We start from the raw sequence: 13,043 nt of genomic DNA on the forward strand, positions 1-13,043 counted from the left end.
CTACAAAAGACTCATCGGTGACGCTCGAAGTGAGGTCTGTTATTCTGGAGTGTGATAGGTTTGCTAATGCAGTCAATAAATGGACAAACTTTGAAAGAGCAAGTGATTTAATTACTGTAATTTTTCCCAATAATGTGAGTTTTCGATGTTGCCAGCTCTTCAGAATTGCAGAGACCTCTTTAATTTTCTTAGCAAAATTAATTTCTGTGATACAGCTTAAATCTAAAGAAAATTCAATCCCCAAAAGTTTAAAATTTTAATGTCACCAATGAAGTTTTAAGTTGGGACATAAAATAAGATCAGAATATTTTTACTTCCAACCCATAGTGCCTTTGTCTTTGAAGCATTTATTTTCAAACCTGAAATTTTATAAAGAGATTCAAAACATGAAAGTGTTTCCCTCAATGATATTTCCCTTCCATCTAACATAAGGAATGTGTCATCTGCGTACATGCTTAAAAGTGATTCATTATCATTGATAGTAATTCCCCTTTAGGTATGTCAGAAGGTTATTCAGAATTTCAAAATATATCTGAATTCATTAAGTCTTCATTGGAATTAGCTGGGTTTTTGATAAATGAACAAAAATTTATCTTTGATCCAGTTCAACGCTTAGAATGGCTCGGACTAATTTGGGATTCGGTAAACTTTAGTTTAGCAATGTCCGAACGTAGATTAAATGATGCAAAAGAATCGCTTGACAATATTTTGAAAAAAAATCTCATTATAAGTGCTCGTCAGTTAGCACAGTTCACAGGTAGAATTATTTCTATGTCCCCAGTTATGGGCAATGTCACTAGCCTGATGACGAGGCATTTATATTTTGCAATTGAAGACAGAAAGTCATGGGATAGTATTTTAGATATTGCTTACACTGAGTGTGTATTATCAGAGTTGAGATTTTGGTCAGACAGTTTGACAAATCTTAATCAAAAGAAATTTGTGAATGCCACCTACAGGCGCTCGTCTCAGAATTTGTTTTCCCTGTATACTTTAAAGGCTTTATATAACACTATATATTCTAGTTATCGTATGATTTTGGCTCGTGTTTCTCGTGCTTGTTGTTTGATATAAATTAAATGGAATTTATAATGTTATTATTCGAAGTTCTACCTTACGCCGGTTAGCGTACACCATACTACTGCATTGCCCTATTAACCCCCTACCCCCAACCCACTATCAACAAGACCATCTATTATTTTCATGTTGAAAGTTGTGATTTATTTACAATGATTCGTTTAACTTGTATTTCTTGTTTTGTAGATTGGTATATATTTGTATTTATTATAGATGGCTGACTGTGATCGAGCCAGTATGTTTTTAGTGTCTCAATAATGAGAATAAGCAGTAGTGTGATTGAATGACTTTAAAACGAACTGTTTGATTTAAATTAATTATACATTCGTTAATAAAAGTATGCTACCCTCACAAGGAGAGCTCATTTCTGATACATGAGTTTTATTGTATAAATTATTTATGTTCGTTTAAGTCTGGCGAATTAGAACATAATTTACATTTATATCTATCTGTTTATATTTATAAAAGCTGTACATTTTCCAAAAATATTAACAGGTGTAACAGACTAAAATGATAATTGATTAATTTCCATCTTGTAATTTCTTTTTCATTTTTTCTTCTATATTGCCAAATAGATCAAATCCTATTCTGCTATTAGTTTAAGTTTTGGCATACACATTACAATTGTAAACCATTCGTTTTCCAATTTTTCAGTGTTCTTAAGTCTTGCCATTAGTCCAAGATTGCGTTGTGATATGTCATCATGCAATTTCACAAGAACTTGGTTCAGCCTAGTTGTAAGGGAAACACATATACTTATTCCCAAGCACACGAAATCTGGAAATATGGAAAACAATTCAACAAGGATCTCGAAGGCAAAAAGTTTGAAAATCCTAAACAGATAGATTTTAAGAGAGAATCGAAACCAAAATGGTCTACACTAAGTAGCACAATTTGTCCTCCGTTCATCTTTTCCAGAGGGGATAACATCTTTAAGTTTACTGTTGTTATTTAAATTCCTGAACTTGTGACAAACGTATTTTATAATATTGATAGATAAGACAACGACATTTGAATTCATCAATTGCATTTAAGAATGACGGAATCAATGAATCTGGAAATAACAAATGTCATGGACAGAGGTACAATTGTGTGCATCGTTTGAGACTCAATGTGACAAGAAAAAAACCACATACTCTTTGTTGCCAAAAATTGATACCCATGGAATTATAAAGAGTGAGAGAAAAATTTATGCCGATTGCTCCCTTCTTATTTAATTTATTTCGGTACGGCATTGTACCCTTTGAAACATGGCGTTGTCAGTTTATTTTAGATTTATGAGTTTGACTGTCCCTCTGGTATCTTTCGTCCCTCTTTTAGATGATTTGGGAAGTGAAGAAAGACGTTTCAATAATTTATTTTGATGAAATTTTGGCCAATCATATAGAAAAGGTTTAAATATTTGAGGTTTGAATCACAATTTATGAAAGCAGAAGTTTATTACAAGAGTACAGTAAATAAATTTACTGGAAGCGGATACCAAACAAATTAACTATATTTTTATTTCAGTTTTCTAACCATAAATGATAAAAACCAAAAGTACTTTAAATTTAAATATTTTTTTACGATATTTTTAAAGAAGAAAAAGTTGTTTATGTGAAAATACCTATTACCCATTATACTTGATAGATATATATCCGGTTGTGGATTTAAATTGCACAAACGGGTAAAATGTATGACCTGATTATGTTGAGAAATAGAGAATAAAGATGTTTAAATAATCCCATCATAGATACCTGGATTGAAATTTTATATTTGCCCCAGACGCGCGTTTCGTCAACAAAAGGCTCATCATGAAAGATCATACAATCATCTTTTTGTATTGATGATGATTACAAACCAGCGTTTACGTTACACAAGTCTGTTTTGTTACAACTTGATGCTATATCATTTAGTGCGTTTTGATACCTGTTAACTTTTGTCTATTTTTTTCAATTAATTTAGATACATGTTTCTGTTATGGTTTTTTATTTAGATAGAAATGTATAACTCTTGGACAATTTTCACAATTATTCATACTATAACCCCCAAACAGCAAACTGGCGACTTTTTGTTCAAGGTTATTGTTATTCTTTTAAATTGTTTAACATCTCACAGCAGTATACTACTGTTGCCTTTATTTATTCACCCCTTATTTTATTGATTTTGTATTAACATTGTATCATAGATCAAATCTATTCTTCCAGTGTATGTTCACTGGTGTTAAGATGTCTTTTGAATGAGTTAAGCCATTTCAATTGATATTTTATACAAGTAGTGTGTCTTTTTATGTTGTGATGTTACACTATTGGTTCAGATAATGGTAAAGGTTGGTACCTATTAAATATAATACAATACAATACAATACAATACAATACAATACAATACAATACAATATAATACAATACAATACAATACAATATAATACAATATAATATACAATAAATTATACAAAACAATACAGTTATTTATTATTGCTGTTTGTGATGCAGGGGTTAGCATTCTTTAGAAACGAGTAACATAGAAGGAAGATCTGTTGATATACATTTGTATAGAGTTAAAAGGAGAAAAGTCTGATTATCTGTGGTAGTATGGGCCCGTTGATATACATTTGTATAGAGTTAAAAGGAGAAAAGTCTGATTGTCTGAGGTAGTAGAGTTAAAAAGGAGAAAAGTGTGTTGATCTGAGTAGTATGGACCTGTTAGTTAATTAAGAGACAAACCTGAATATCTTAGCAGCATGGGCCTGTGAATCTAAGATGGTATGGACCTGTGGATATACATTTGTACAGTAAAGAGGAGACAAGTCTGATTAATTTAGTAGTATGTGCACGTTGATCTATATTTCTATATTTTTTCTAGGAGAAAAGTCTGATTAATTTAGTAGTATGTGCACGTTGATCTATATTTCTATATTTTTTTCTAGGAGAAAAGTCTGAAATATAGGCTACGTCTTTCTTTTTTGGTCTTGTTGTGGCTTCCAAATGTCATTGTGATAAACTTTCGTTATGCATTTATTTCTCTATCTAAGTTGTTGTTTTTTTCCCTTTATTCAGAAAAAAATAAATAAAAAGATGAACACGACAGTTACTTTTTCTAATGGTAATCAATTAATGTTTTGTTTTTTTTTAGAAAATATGTTTTTTCCCATACATTTTGCATGACCGTATTAATTTTTCCGTTTAAAATATATTCTCCATTAACATACTTCTTTTTTCACGAGCAATGCTGAATTATTTGGCCCCAAACATACAGCCCAAATGAAAACAACAACTAGTATATTTTAAGTTCGGATCCGGATATATCGGTCCATCTCCGGATGTTGCACAATAAAGTTCAATTTCTGTAGGCAATGGCACGTTCCGGGAACCTTGATTTGGGTCATTAAACGGATTACTTGGATCATACTGACAGCATTTCGTTTGTACATTGTTGTTGTTTATTCCTGAGTTATTGTCATTCGACTGTCCAACTGGACAAGCTTTGTCTCCATGTAGAGTGAAATATAGAGAGAATGCTAAAGCGTAAGTAGCCAGTCCAATGATTATACTAAGGATGATCAGAGCAACCGAGTATTTGGAATGACGTCTTGCCTTTTTGTAATCATGGAGGTGCCAACTGTGCTTTGCTGAAACTATGAAATATTTGTTAGTGCAATTACTTCTTCTAAAAAAATATTGCAATGACAAAAAAGAACCTTTTGTATGTGTAATGGCAACCGCCAGAAATTATTTGGATAAAATATAAAGAAAGAAGTAACAGGTCCTGCTGATTCTCCGAACGTTCCCTTGCAGTTCAATCAATTATGGCAGATGCTTACGTACAAATTAAGAGAAATTGACTTCTATATCCTTTACCTTATACTTAAAATATATAAACCAACATAATTCGATTTAGCGGATGGTTAGCTCATGCGCTTGTTGGACCACTCGTTCTAACTATGATTTTTATTCATCAATTAGTTTTTCGGTTAATAATCTATTATTTGTCGTATACCATTGTGGTCAGGTGCGGGGAATTCAAATGTAAACTAAGTGTTAACCCTTATCCGAGATTTGATCATCTTCTGTTCTGAAGCGTAGCCTATGATTAAAATGCAGAAACACACATTAAAACCACTAGAACTACAACCGACACAAGATGGTATAAATATAAAGAATTAACCAACGATTTCAGCAATATCAACAAAACGCCAAATATAAAATGGTAAAAATCGTAATTTGTTAGGGAGACAATTTCCGCAATTTGACTTATATGTATTTACATCTATATTAGTGTTAAAGAGAAAAAGAAAAGAAAAGAAAAAGGAACTGGTAAAAATCATTATTAAAAGGAACTTGTTATAATAAGCCGATTGACTCTTACGGACTTATTTGTTGAATTTGTCGTGTTAATCAATTGGAATCATAAATTATGTCTATCTATAATAATTTCCATGATCAATATTAAAAACATATGATACAATTCGCCATTTAAGGGCAACGATGACTACCTGATAACGTCTGACAGTGTTGATATAAAAAAAGATCGAAATATTTGCCTCTGCCAGATTTCTCTCTTTAAAGTAATTTTCAATATTTGAATAAAACGCATTTTACCCCTATGTTCTATTTTTAGCCATGTCGGTTGGACATCAGTGTCATTAAGCACATATTTGTTTGAAGTAGAATATATATAAAAAGATGTGGTATGATTGCCAATGAGAGATTACCTAGTTGAGTTTTGTAAGATTTGACCAAATAGTTTCAAAATAGATAATCTAAAAGTTTAATCGACGACGACAGACGATGGATGCCGAGTGGTGACAGAAGCTAGCACTGACCACTAGGGTCAGGTGAACATAAAACCCCAGGCAAATGACAAATACACTGGTTTCATCTTACATTGGTTACGAATCTAAGGAAACAAAATGTTTAGAAGTAGCAGTTGAATTCCACATCTATGGTCACATGCGTCTATCTAAAGTAAGTGGATGTTCATTAGGATAAAACTTATAATATGTTTACACTTGAAAATAAAATGAATTGAATCATGATCTTACCGTTGAAATGGTATGCGAAGAATCCACATATGTGATTAAACAATACAGTAACTATGAATACAAGCACCGATAAATCCTTAGGTTGTTTAGGCTTGGTTCCCCATGCGGTAGGTGATTCTGTAGAATGGACCTTGTTATTACTGACTGCTGACAGACTCGGTATTGATCCAGACATTGTGGTATAGATAAGTTTACCTTTTAAAAAAGAGATGAGCAGTTTTAAAATTTACCTTCAACATTGGAAGGCCGTGAATTAGATTCATAGTGTAAAAAATATTGAAATAATTTTAACTGATGTTATTTCAGGCAAGCAAAAAAGACTTGGAAACTGCATATATAATAAAAAAGAAATAATGATCATGATTTATGGACAAAAGTAAGGACACTGAAAGAGAGGGACACTATGGTGGTTTGTTCACGTTGTATAGTAAAGTTATCTTCTGGCAGTGTTTTATTTAACATGAATATTACTGAGATATTGTTTAATATCTAATTTGTAAAAAGAAACACAAACACAGTAGGCTATAAGTATATATATTTGCTTAAATTCCATGAAATTGTCATAATAGGATTAGAAAAGAGTACATATTTTCAGAACATCACATAGGGAGGTTTTAGTTATCTAATAGTAAAAGCAAGTACAGTAATTAAACTATTATACAAACATACTAACGAATAATCATTCCAAAAATTAAGACTTTTTGACATTCTCAGTTCGCAATAAAAAATATTATTTACAAAGCATAAAGTATCATTGGTTTAAACTTATAGTGCTTATTGATTAAGAAAATCTTTCGAAACAAAGACGGCATGGTAATTTCGACGAGGAGTGACACCCAACGAATTCTGTTTGTTGACCTCTCCTCTTTTTTTTTTTTAACTTTCTTAATAGCGATATTGCTTTTGTTCCCTCGTGTTCAGTTTGAACTTTGCACATGATTTGCTAATTGCATTTAGATTTTGAATGAATGAAACGTAAACTTTATCATCACATCCCAGCTCCTTTGTTCTACCAGGGGTGATCTGAGCCGGATCACCCCTACCAGATGACCCTAGCTTGTGTATCTTTGTTTTGCATGCTTCCCTTTGATCTGTGACATTTTGGAGGGAATGTCAAATCCAATATAAAACTTGTAATTAATTATACAGAAAAGACTATCTATCCAAATTTACGTAGAAAAAATCCAGTGTCTATTCTGGAATTATAACTCAAAACCTTTAGCATATCAACCCACGATACATACCACTACACAAGGATGACTGGATACTGTCAGTAATTTAACATACTTAAAGGAAGCAAGATATTTTTATAAGTGGAGCGAGTTGGCAGACCTTTATTCAGTGGGGTTTTATCCCTTTTTGTAAAAACGTGAGTTGTCAGACTAAATGTTCAATTTGATTTTACACTTTTTCAAAAGTGGGGCGAGTCGGTAAACAAGAGTGTGGCGATTTTTTATGAAGTGGCGATCTAGTGCGAGCCGATTAGCCAGTAGGTCGAGTTGACATGGTTTCATATTTAATCATCGTGTTCGGGGCCATAAAGGGTATACATTATATAGTAATATATAAAGTTTATTATAATGGTTGTGTGGCGTTCTTAACTCAATTTTATGAATTGTAATTTTCGTCTAATCTAAAACAGCTGGGATTTAAAATAGTTATCCTTTCGGACTTGGTGTATCAGTGTTAGATCACCCCGAAACACTTGATCGAGATGTCAATGAATAATCATAAATATTATACGAGTGGTAAAATAATATGAATGTTTCATAATTAAAAAAAAAAACAATCTTTCATATCGATGCAGATGAACTATTAGTCCCTTAGTGTCACCAGCTCAGTAGTCAATAATATGATTTTACATAACGTTCTTAAATTGTCCTTAAAAAATGGTTATAAATAACAAACCCAGTTTTAACTCCTTCCAGCACAGTTGACCTTAGATGAATTTTGCTATCATATCAGGTTATTATTCGTCATATAGCTCGTCAACTGTTTCGGTTCTAATATATCGGAAAACGCTACGGCGCAAGCAATGTATTAAGTGCTGTTTTAATTTTGTATAGGTCGCATTGAGTTATTTTTACTTTATCGTTCAACTTGGTTAAAAAACCCAAACCCCAAATAAATCCTTTCGATGACAAATTACATAAATTTTTAAAGCAGATAGTGAAATTTTACTGTATCCGTTATTATGCCAGCTCGTACCAGCTTGTACCTTACACGTAGTACTAATTGATTTGATTTGATTTTATTTTACAATAACAATATTTAAATTGAAAGAATCTTAAACTTATATACATGGCATACTTTCGAAGGAAATCTGTACAAGCAGATGCAGTAAATGATCGAAATGAAATAAGTAATATTCGTTAAGGTAGTTGCAAATATTTTAATGGGTTTATAAGTATATACAAATGTTTTTGAAATAAACTGTATTTTTAATAACGTCGGATCTATTTACCCGTCTTTGCCGACATATGGGATGAATATGCGAAAAGACAACATGTAAATTGTAATTAGTGGATAAATAACTACGATGTTAACAAATATTAGAAGATGTGATACGAGTACCAATGAGCCAACTCTCCATCTTAGTCAAAATTTGTAAAAGTAAACCATTATAGGTCAAAGTAATGGAGCCTTGGCTCACACCGAACAGCAAGCTATAAAGGGCCCACATATTGATTAGTGTAAAACAATCCAAACAAGAAAAACAACTGTCTAATCTATATAGAAAAATGAGAAACCAACGAGAAATACAATAAAGAAAACTGTGAGGAAAGATCGCATCATTGAAGTTACAAAAATATCATTATTTTATTTGAGACTGCCATTTACATCGATGAGTTTCGGGAACTACACAAGTTACCATCTCCCGTTTGAAAACATTTTATTTCAGATTTAGCCGTTTGTAAGAAATATTATTATTAGAAAAAGAACATTCAATTAAGAATTGAATGCTTCTCTTTGTAAATTTATTGGGATGTAAAAGCGTTGACCAAAGTACAATTTGTATGATTCGCGGAAGCGCTTCATTCTAAAAAATATGCACACGGTCAACGATATTAAAACCCTATAAAATTACAAAAAGAAGCATTCTATTCCTATTAATTACATATGTTTGCTAGGATAATGGATACACAATGTGTATCAAGTTTTTTTTTTTATTTACATATACACTTTATTGTAGAAGCTCCTGTCATCATGAATGTTACATTTAATTTTGAAATAAAGCCGTTAATTTAAGAATGACCCAAAATTATTGTTAGCCAATCAAAATAACGTATTAGAATGAAACATACATGTAATTTAATTATTGAAACATGGGTGTCAATTACAATAATTTTCTAGAGACTGGGGTAGTGTGATAAACTACTTCAAAATATTATACATCGCAAAGCTCGTCATTTCTATTATCATTCGCGAGTTTTTTTAATAAATAATAAATATGATGAAAGTCTTTTGAGTAATTTAGTTCTTAGAATTTTGAAAAGAAAAAGATATTTTCAACATGTTTAATTGCATCATTCTTTATGTCATCTCATCAATATGAATAGTTGTATTATTGGAAATCTCCTTATTTTGATACTAGTACTGATGAATTTTAAAAGTAAGTGCGCTATTGTTTGAAATTGTTAAAGACGACAAAAAGGCAACAAAAAGGGCGTAACAGATGCTTTTGAACCTTTTCGTTAAATGGACACTATAAAAGATAGAAAATGTGAGGTTATGTGTGGCCTTGTATTCTCAGCCGAAATGATAAATTTGCTCGAAAATAGACTGTTATTAATCATTTAAAATCTTTATGGTTAAGGTAAGCTATACTTTTCCTCCTTTATCTTTGGCTATTGAGCAAACTATTATTAATTTACAAACTTACCTGCGCTGAATCGGTTTTCACTTTGATTGGAGTTTTAAAAAAGTCGCTCTTTTTTATTGCATCCTAATGACATAGTTGAAGGACCGTTTCAGATTTAAAAGCAACAAATGAAAATTTAAATTTATCTTTAGACATCTTACTGGCATGTCAAATCGACCAAATATTAATTGACTTTATAGCTTTTCCCTTTTCTTATAATTGAAAGAACATGACTAAACAATTCGGCTTTTTCTGTTTGATTCAGTAATGATATTTTGATAAATTACTCTAAATATAAAAATAAAAAGAGGTGGTATGATTGCCAAAGAGAAAAACCTCTACCAGAGACGATATGACATAGATATTTATAAATAAAGCATAATTTTTTGGCAGACAATATATTGTTATTTCGTAGAATTCAACATCATATAAAATTAATAATCTTTTAAGTATCCCTATATACACAGCTACTTTTGCATAGGTACTATTTCTGTACAAAAATATGAAGTACTGGAAATTTACTTTTAATATTTAGTACTTTTTCTTAACTTTAAAGTTATTGTAATATTTAGGTACTTGTATTTTACAGTACTTGATTTGTACTAAATATTTTGGTACAGAAATAATACAATATTCCATGTTTGAAAATCATAATTTTAAGAGATTTGAAATAGAAAAACTTTCAAAATTCTGAAAATGTAACAGTAGTAACCAAAAATCTGTAGTACCTAAATTTCAAGTACAAATTAAGTACTGTAAAATATAGGTACCTAAATATTACAATAATTTTAAAGTAACAAAATAGTACTGAATATTAAAAGTAGTTTTCCAGTACTATAGATTTTTAGTACAGAAATATGTAAAAGTAGCTGTGTATAATAAATCGGTAATGAGTTTAATTCAATACATCTCCCAATAAATCTTTCCTTTAAGGACCTTTCTGTAATAACGAAATGTTGATTTACTTGATAACTTCAAATTATGTCGATGTTTCACAGTGTTTTTACAACAACAAAAAAAAAAAGGCAACAGTATACCGGTGTTTAAAAGTCATAAACCGATTGAGAGAAAACAAACCCGGGTTACAAACCAAAATCGAGGGAAACATATAAACTGTAAGACGAATAAAAATCTACTGCAATAATAAGCTTGTGTTCTCAGAAATATTTTTATCTTTAACGGTTGTTTAGTGCTATGTATGGATCTACTGCAACAGGAGATATCAAAGGTCCAATCAACACCATAAGTCGAAGATAGTCCGAGATTAATTTGACGTCCGAATCTGACTTGGTACTCATACAATATGTGTGTGTGTGTTATGGTGTTGATAGTGGTGGGAAGGTTAAATGCACACAATCCTCAACTTTTGGCTTGTATATATGGCATCAGTAAAACATGCAACGTAATGCACATATTCAAATTCTAGCTATCAATATAATGACCAATAAAATGGAACAAAGAAGTGCAACATTGAATATAAAGTCATCATAGATATAAGGCTGGAAATATTTACAACAGACGCGCGTTTCTTTACAGTGACGCTCGAATCTAAAAATGAAAATTTCGAAATGATGTGGGAAGTTGAAGAGTATTGAGGAACCAACTTTCCGAAAGGTTTTGCCAAATACAGTCGAAAAGACAACTCCTACATTAAAAAATATTTTAAGACGTGTTCATTTATTTAGAAACCAGCTAGATATAAGATAACAAAAAAAAAGAAAAAAAAAAGAGAAACAACACTTGTAACATGTTTATGAAAAACTAATTATGAAATCAATTGAATTCGGAAGTATTTGCGGGAGACCACAAAAAAATTTTAAATCGACAGAACATTGAAAACATCAAATATATTTTTGTAGTGTGAAAACATCGGTGGTATCTCTAATCCTGTAAAAGTTTTGTGTTGGTTAATGAAATCCTGGTCATTTAAAAAAGGAAAAAAATATATAAGTAAACAAATGTACACGCCATAGAATGCGACAAAAAGAAAATATATCTCCATACTTAAGTAGCTATTTTGACATTTTGTACTACTTACAGACATCGTTAATCTGATTTTAAATTTCATTGTCCACAATTCGATTATAATCGAGGCATAGACAACGGATTTTGACATTGTGGAGTAATTGTAGCCAAATTTTAGAGAGTCGATAAAGGTGGTTTACATAGATGTCGATTTTTTTAAAAGTTGCTTAAAGTCAGTGCTTTCTTAACATTACATCAATAGGGAGTGACTTGACCAGACACTTATTTAATTTAGAAGCAGGTTTGTACTTGTAGTTCGTTTCTGTGTGTGTTGCATTGTCGTTTTGCTTTTGTTGCACTACAGTGTTTCTGTTGTTTCGTTGTTTTCCTCTTATAGTTTTAGTTTAGTTAACCCGGATTTTGTTTTCTCTCAATCGATTTATGACTTTCAAACAACGTTAACTACTGTTGCCTTTATCTATAAGCAATATATTTATGGCAAGTGTTTACGTGTACTATAGATACAGTCAATGTCATTTTACACAAATACATTTTATAATTTTAGATGGGTAAAAATCTAGCTAGAGCAAGTTAATTATTAATCTAATAGTGCATTTGGGATTTTTTAAAGGTTGTGGTAAATGGGAAAATTCTCAAGAATCAAAAGCAATGTTTATTTTCGTTTCTTTTTCAAGAATTATATTTGGAAACAAAACTTTGATTACTATTACTTCTTAATTGTAAATTACTTGGTGAAAAGGTCGACCTCTTTTGATATTCGATCATCTTGTTCGAAATTGATAGTAATCTTTCGTAATTTCTGTGGAAGAGGTTGCACTTAAAAACAATAAATTTAAAGGGTCAAATATTTAATGTACTTGACGAATAAGTGCGAAATTTCAGTAACTAAAGATTTCTATCGGTGATTTTGCTGTTATAAAAAAAAACAATATTTGTTTTAAGACACAAACTATCGATTTAAAAAAATAAATAACCGAAGTTGGCATATTTGATAATACATAACAGTATTCAACCAGTGAACATTATATATACTAGAAAATAGTAGTAAATTGTAATATATCTTAATGCTTATTGAACAAAAAAATGGTATGCATATAA

Source organism: Mytilus galloprovincialis, chromosome 2 (assembly GCF_965363235.1).
Source record: "Mytilus galloprovincialis chromosome 2, xbMytGall1.hap1.1, whole genome shotgun sequence".
Taxonomy (NCBI): domain Eukaryota; kingdom Metazoa; phylum Mollusca; class Bivalvia; order Mytilida; family Mytilidae; genus Mytilus; species Mytilus galloprovincialis.